Source organism: Salmo salar, chromosome ssa06, assembly GCF_905237065.1.
Source record: "Salmo salar chromosome ssa06, Ssal_v3.1, whole genome shotgun sequence".
NCBI lineage: Eukaryota > Metazoa > Chordata > Actinopteri > Salmoniformes > Salmonidae > Salmo > Salmo salar.
The window spans coordinates 69613592-69620655 of record NC_059447.1 but is presented as its reverse complement, the minus strand read 5'-3'; the positions used below and the strand labels follow the sequence as shown (position 1 = coordinate 69620655).

General features: G+C 42.9%; 1 long non-coding RNA gene across 1 annotated transcript in view; it reads right to left on the bottom strand.

The window, feature by feature from the left end:
- LOC123743484 (uncharacterized) overlaps positions 1-2506 on the bottom strand; it is a 4495-nt gene extending 1989 nt beyond the window's left edge. Inside the window, exons 1-2 of the long non-coding RNA XR_006770309.1 lie at positions 2222-2506; positions 1-391 (exon numbers count right to left, since the gene is read on the bottom strand). The exon at positions 1-391 is cut by the window's left edge and continues 1989 nt beyond it. This is a non-coding gene — a long non-coding RNA (uncharacterized lncRNA). The remainder of the gene's footprint in view (positions 392-2221) is intronic.
- Between the last annotated feature and the right edge of the window lie 4558 nt (positions 2507-7064).

Here is a 7064-nt window from a genome sequence, read left to right as displayed (position 1 = left end):
CACCATAGCAGTCCCAAACTTCTACCACAACAGGGGGTAATCAAAGGGGCAAGGGTAACGAACAAAAACTGAACTAAAACAAAACCTTTTTAGGAAACAGAGACAAATTATTCTTGTAGTGTAAGTGGAATCCAGGGGTGTTGAATATGCTCCAGTGATCGATCTTATCCATGTTGTCGTCTTCTCGGGGTCTGGTGACCTCCGACAGGGTGGAAGGTCAGAGGTGTTGTGTCTTGCCTCATCTCAGCAGGTTAGCGGAGGGCTTGCAGTGCAGGGTGAGCTGTCGCGAGCTGTACCCAGACATCCCAACTCCCATCAGCCCTAGCAGCATGGCCACCCTCGACATCATGGGGCCTTCCCGGCTCTGCAGCATGGTCTGGGCAGCTTGAGTCTGAAAGGTCAAGAGAGAGGGGTCGTCACCATGGCGACGGCAGAGAACCTTCCATCTGGCCTGTGCTGTTCTGGAGTCCTTAAACATGTGACAGTGGTCAAGCATCTTTTTCATCCCCGTGATGGCCTTACCATGGGGAAGATCCAGGCTACTGGGGGGGGGGGTGGGGGGAGGAACATAACTACAAATCATTTGTAGACTGCAAATTGACTGCAAGAAGCCCAAACAGATATAATATTTGACTAAAACATAATCATTTCAAACCTTGCTTACATTTATATACGATCAGATATATCTCTCTATTATGTGTGGGAATACTTTGGAACAGATTTCAAAAGTAAAATCACTTGGAGCTGATTTGCTGGTGTTTTTACAGTCTTTTATGTTCAACAATAAATAATAAAAAACGGTAAAAAAAAAAAGATTTGCTCAGAAAACTTGGGGGGGGGGCCAAATAAAATCCCTCACGGGCCGACCAGTTGGGGAGGCTCTGCCCTAAAGTCAGATATAAATGTAGTTATTATTTTATCTTAGCTCTATGTTGTTAGATTATAGAAAAGAGCCTTAAAGTCAAATATATATGTATTTTTTTAAGAGTGACTGCAAATTTATGACACCACTCAGCTTCTGTGACTGAGAATGTTTATTTTAATCTAACCTGTGAGTTATCTAACTTAGCTAACTGTGCTGAGCTCCAAACACAGTTAATCAGGCTTGACACTTATCGCCTGAAAAACGCAATAGGCTTCTAAATCTAGCTGCATGGTCCTAAAATACCCTTGGGGCGATTGAGAGCATGGATCTCAGGTCATTTGACTGTATCTTACTAAGAGGACATTAACTTGACCCTGAAGCAGCTTGTGTCGTCGATGCAGATCCATTCAAAGGCTGCAGGGGGGACTAATCCTGCTTATCCTGCTCACCCGGAAACACACTGGACACCCGCTGGGCTCTGGACAGTGACACTGTCAAGGCCATTAACTAGTCTATACAATACAATACAGGATATGGCTAGATAGATGTACAGGTAACTGACAAAATAAAGGAAACATCAACATAAAGTGTCAAGGGCATTGGGCCCACACGAGCCGCCAGAACAACTTCAATGCACCTTGGCATAGATTCTACAAGTGTCTGGAACTCTAATGGAGGCATGCAAAACTCTTCTTCCACAAGAAATTCCATCATTTGGTGTTTTGTTGATGTTGGTGGAAAATGTTTTTTCTGATGCCGCTCCAGAATCTCCCATAAGTGGTCAATTGGGTTGAGATCTGGTGACTGAGACACACACACACACACACACACACACACACACACACACACACACACACACACACACACACACACACACACACACACACACACACACACACACACACACACACACCACCCTATGCTTCTTTAAGACCCCTCTTTCAAAGTCACTTCTAGCCATGATAGCTAAAATAATGGGCAACAGGGCATTTGTATACATGACCCTAAGCATGATGGGATGTTAATTGCTTAATTAACTCAGGAACCACACCTGTGTGGAAGCACCTGCTTTCAATATACTTTGTATCCCTCATTTACTCAAGTGTCTCCTTTATTTTGGCAGTTACCTGTACATTGTACAATAAGGTAAACATGCACTCAATATCAAACAGTTTTGCTTCCATTCCATATGATTGAGTCCCACAATATTGCAAAACAGTGTCAATTAATAGGTGATCGAATTCTTTTTTTTTTTATATGTGTGAGAGTTCTATTTGATTGACAGGCTCATCTAGACTGTGCTCTAAAGGCATATTTATCTAAGCATCTGTTACCACACTCAAGCTGCTTACGCACCTGCAAGTATCTGATGTATCCAGGGGTCAGTCGAGGGATGCGGAAAAACATCTTAGCGGTCTCTAGAACTTTTTCCCAGTAGAAACCAGATCAACTCTCCAACAACCCTGAGGAGTTTATTTTTTAGCAACCTGGCTCTATGTCCCTTCTCTCTCTCCTTCTCTCCCTCTGGCCCTGGTGTCCTCCACTGGGCTGAGTGCGGCGGTGGCAGCTCTCTCCTGTGTCCGAAGAACACACACGCCTGCTCAAAAACACCAACACACACACTAGCACTGTCAAGGGCTGTTTTGATCTCTCCTGAGAGACTCATCCCTACAGGTGATATATAAAGCCTGGGATTGGTTGTGTAAGGAGTCACATGGTTAATGTGTTGCGTGTGTGTTGCCATTTCTCTCCCTCCATCCATCCCTCCCTCCCTCTCTCTCAAAGAGAGATTATTAGGCCATTGGCACAGAAGGAGAGAGCTAATGGTGGGTTAACGTACCAAGAGAGATGTACCTTACCTTACTGTCCCTGGGCCACCCTCTGGGGATCAATAGGTCAGAAAACAATGCTGCAATGACGTTACTGGGAGAGCAGGTTAACAATTACTGGCAAATTAGTGGCAATACAGATGATCCCATTGGGGCATGTTTTGCAGTTGCCGCTGTTGGGGAGATGACACGCACGGACATGTGATCTTCACTGTACTTGAGAAAAAATCAGAAGATAAATATATACAGCACCAGTCAAAAGTTTGGACACACATACTCCTTCAAGGGTTTTTCTTTATTTTTACTATTTTCTACATTGTAGAATAAGAGTGAAGACATCAGAACTATGAAATAACACGTATGGAATCATGTAGTATACATAAAAGGACACCAACAAGAAGAACAGACTTGCTTGGGTCAAGAAACATGAGCAATGGACTTTAGACTGGTGGAAATCTGTCCTTGGTCTGATGAGTCCGAATTTGAGATTTTTGGTTCCAACCACCGTGTCTTTGTGAGACGCAGAGTAAGTGAACGGATGATCTCCGCATGTGTGGTTCCCACCGTGAAGCATGAAGGAGGAGGTGTGATGGTGTGGGGGGGCTTTGCTGGTGACACTGTCTGTGATTAATTTAGAAGTCATGGCACACTTAACCAGCATGGCTACCACAGCATTTTGTAGTGTTACGCCATCCCATCTGGTTTGAGTTTACTGGGACTATCATTTGTTTTTCAACTGGGAAATGACCCAAAACTCACCTCCAGGCTGTGTAAGGGCTATTTGATCAAGGAGAGTGATGGAGTGCTGCATCAGATAACCTGGCCTTCACAATCACCGGACCTCAACCCAATTGAGATGGTTTGGGATGAGTTGGACTGCAGAGTGAAGGAAAAGCAGTCAACAAGTGCTCAGCATATGTGGGAACTCCTTCAAGACTGTTGGAAAAGCATTACTCATGAAGCTGGTTGAGAGAATGCCAAGAGTGTGCAAAGCTGTCATCAAGGCAAAGGGTGGCTACTTTGAAGTATCTAAAATCTAAAATATATTTTGACTTGTTTGACACTTTTTCAGTTACTACTTTGTTATGAATCCATATGTGTTATTTCATCGTTTTGATGTCTTTACTATTATTCTACAATGTAGGTGTGTCCAAACTGGTACTGTATGTCATTCACAGTTATTGATCTGAACTAGCCTACTGTTTCAGTTAGATTTTTTTCTGGGGATACAGACAACCTTTGACAGTCAGTGATGCTGACAGTAGTTAGCAATACAATCCCATCCACAGGGAACCTGCTGAGATTGTTTCTCACTTTTACCCACACCATTCAGAGCAGAGGTCATTTGCCCTCTCATTTGGAAGACCAGGGGTAGGCATCTAGATTCAGCCATGGGTCGATTGGCTGAATCTAGATTGTGGATGGATGGTCGGGGGGATGGGGGGACCTCATTATAATAACTTGTACACTGCAAATTGACCACACCTAAGCACAAAAAGAGATTGTATTTGAAAATAACAATAATTTAATTCCTTGGTCACATTGAGACACAATCAAAAAAGTATGTATCTTTTTTTGTGTGTGTGAATACATGGGAGGAGATTTCCTAAATTAAACACATTTTTAGTTGAATTCCTGGTCTCTTTTGACCAAAAACAAAAAAACTCAAATCATTCAAATCAAAATAAAATAAAATTGTATTTGTCACATGCGCCGAATACAACAGGTGTAGACTTTACCACGAAATGCTTGTTTACGAGTCCTTCCCAACAATGCCAATAATTCTAAATATAAAAATAGTAACACAAGAAGAACCTCTTAAGGATCGGAACCTTTTTTTCAATTTTCGCCTAAAATGACGTACCCAAATCTTACTGCCTATAGCTCAGGACCTGAAGCAAGCATATTCTTGATACCATTTCAAACACTTTGAAGTTTGTGGAAATGTGAAATTAATGCAGAATATAACACATTAGATCTGGTAAAAGATAATACAAAGAAAAAAATGTGTTTTTTTGTATTTTCTTTGTTCCATCATCTTTGAAATGCAAGAGAAAGGTCATTATCTGACTTAGGACTCTAGGCGCAATTTATATTTTGGCAACTAGATGGCAGCAGTGTACGTGCAAAGTTTAGACTGTTCCAATGAACCTTTGCATTTCTGTTCAAAATGTTGTATCAAGTCTGCCCAAATGTGACAAATTGGTCAATATATACATTTTCAAGTACATAATTGTGCACTCTCCTCAAACAACAGCATGGTATGTGTTCACTGTAATAGCTACTGTAAATTGGACAGTGCAGTTAGATTAACAAGAATTTAGGCTTTCTGCCCATATAAGATATGTCTATGTCCTGGGGAATGTTCTTGTTACCTACAACGTCATGCTAATCACATTAGAGCACGTTTGTTCAACCGTCCCGAGGTTGGAACACCGATCTGACGAATACAATACACAAGAATTAATCTATATACAGGGAGTACCTGTACCAGATCAATACGCAGGGGTGCAAGGTATTTGAAGTAGGTATGTACATAAAGGCAGGGTAAAGTGACTAGGCATCAGGATAGATAATAATAAGAGTAAAAATAAATAACAGAGTAGCAACAGCATATGATCTGTGTGTATATGTGTGTGCGTGTGTGTTGTTGTGTCAATATGCATGTGTCTGTGTGTGTGTTATGCGTGTGTGTGTATGTAGTGTATGTGAATGTGTGTGGGTTTTGTGTGAGATTGTCAGTATAGTGTATGTGAATGTGTGTGGGTTTTGTGTGAGAGTGTCAGTATAGTGTGTGTGAATGAGTATATATAGTTTTGTAAGTGTGCATAGAGTCAGTGCAAAATAGGGTCAATGCAGATAGTCAGAGTAACTATATACTGTAGCAGTCTTAAGGATATTTAGAAGTCTTATGGCTTGGGGTAGAAGCTGTCACGGAGCATGTTGGTCTGAGAGCTGATGCTCCAGTACCGTTTGACGGACGGCAGCAGAGTAAACAGTCTATGGCTTGTGTGGCTTAAGCCTTTTGCAATTTTTCGGGCCTTTCTCTTACACCGTCTGATATAGACGTCCTGGATGGCAGGGAGCTCGAGCCCAGTGATGTACTAGACCGTCCGTACCACCCTCTGTAGCGCTTTGTGATTGAGGACGGTGTATTTTCCATACCAAGCGGTGATGCTCTCAATGGTGCGGCTGTAGAAGAGGGCTGATTCCAAATCTTTTCAGGCTCCTGAGGGGGAAGAGGCGCTGTTGTACGCTCTTCACGACTGTATAGGTGTGTGTGGACCATGTTAAGTCCTTAGTGATGTGGACACCAAGGAACTTGAAGCTCTCAACCCGCTCCACTATAGCCCTGTTGATGTAAATGGGGGCCTGCTCTCCCCTTCTTTCTGCTGTAGTCCATGATCAGCTCCTTGGTCTTAATGACGTTGAGGGAGAGGTTGTTGACCTGCCAGCACACTGCCAAGTCTCTGACCCCCTCCCTGTAAGCTGTCTCATCACTGTCGGTGATCAGGCCCACCACCGTCATGTCCTCAGCAAACTTGATGATGGTGTTGGATTCGTGTGTGGCCACGCAGTCGTTGGTGAACAGGGAATACAGGTGGGGACTAGCACGCACCCCTGAGGGGCCCCGGTATTGAGGGTCAGCGTGGCGGAGGTGTAGTTGCCTACCCTCACCCCTGGGGTCGGCACATCAGGAAGTCAAGGATCCAGTTGCAGAGGGAGGTCTTCAATCCTAGGGTCCCGAGCTTGGTGATGAGCTTGGAGAGGACTATGGTGTTGAACGCTGAGCGGGCCGGTGTTGGCCTGCGGCCCACCTGTAGCTGTCCCGTTTTAGTAATTCCCCAGGAATAAAACTAACAACTGAGAAGTGTTTACACAATTTAATTTGATATGTATTATTCATTTTCATTTTCAATAGACGTAAAAGCCTACAATAAAAATAATGTGTCACAGAATTTCTATAGGCCTATTAACCTAGTTATATTAGCCTATATTAACCTAGTTCCTTTATCTTCATGTCACAGAGATAAGATGGAGTAAATTCAGTAGTGCAGGTTGCATTTCACCAAAACTCACGAGACATGCACTTCAGCTTGGCATGCTAAACTTCAGAGGAAGGGATTTCCTAAAGCGCACGAGGCCTACACGCTTGTTTACAGGACAAAAATAACATGGAATTGAATACAGGACATAATTAATTAATCTTAAGGTCAGGACTCAGGAGTGCGCATTGCAGTATCTCACGAACATGATGCCAATAGGAGTTCATTGAGAATCCCTATCTAAATCAGTTTATCACCTCGACGACGATGCAATTGACATTGACTCCATCAACAGAAAAACAATACAATTATAAAGGCTAAAGA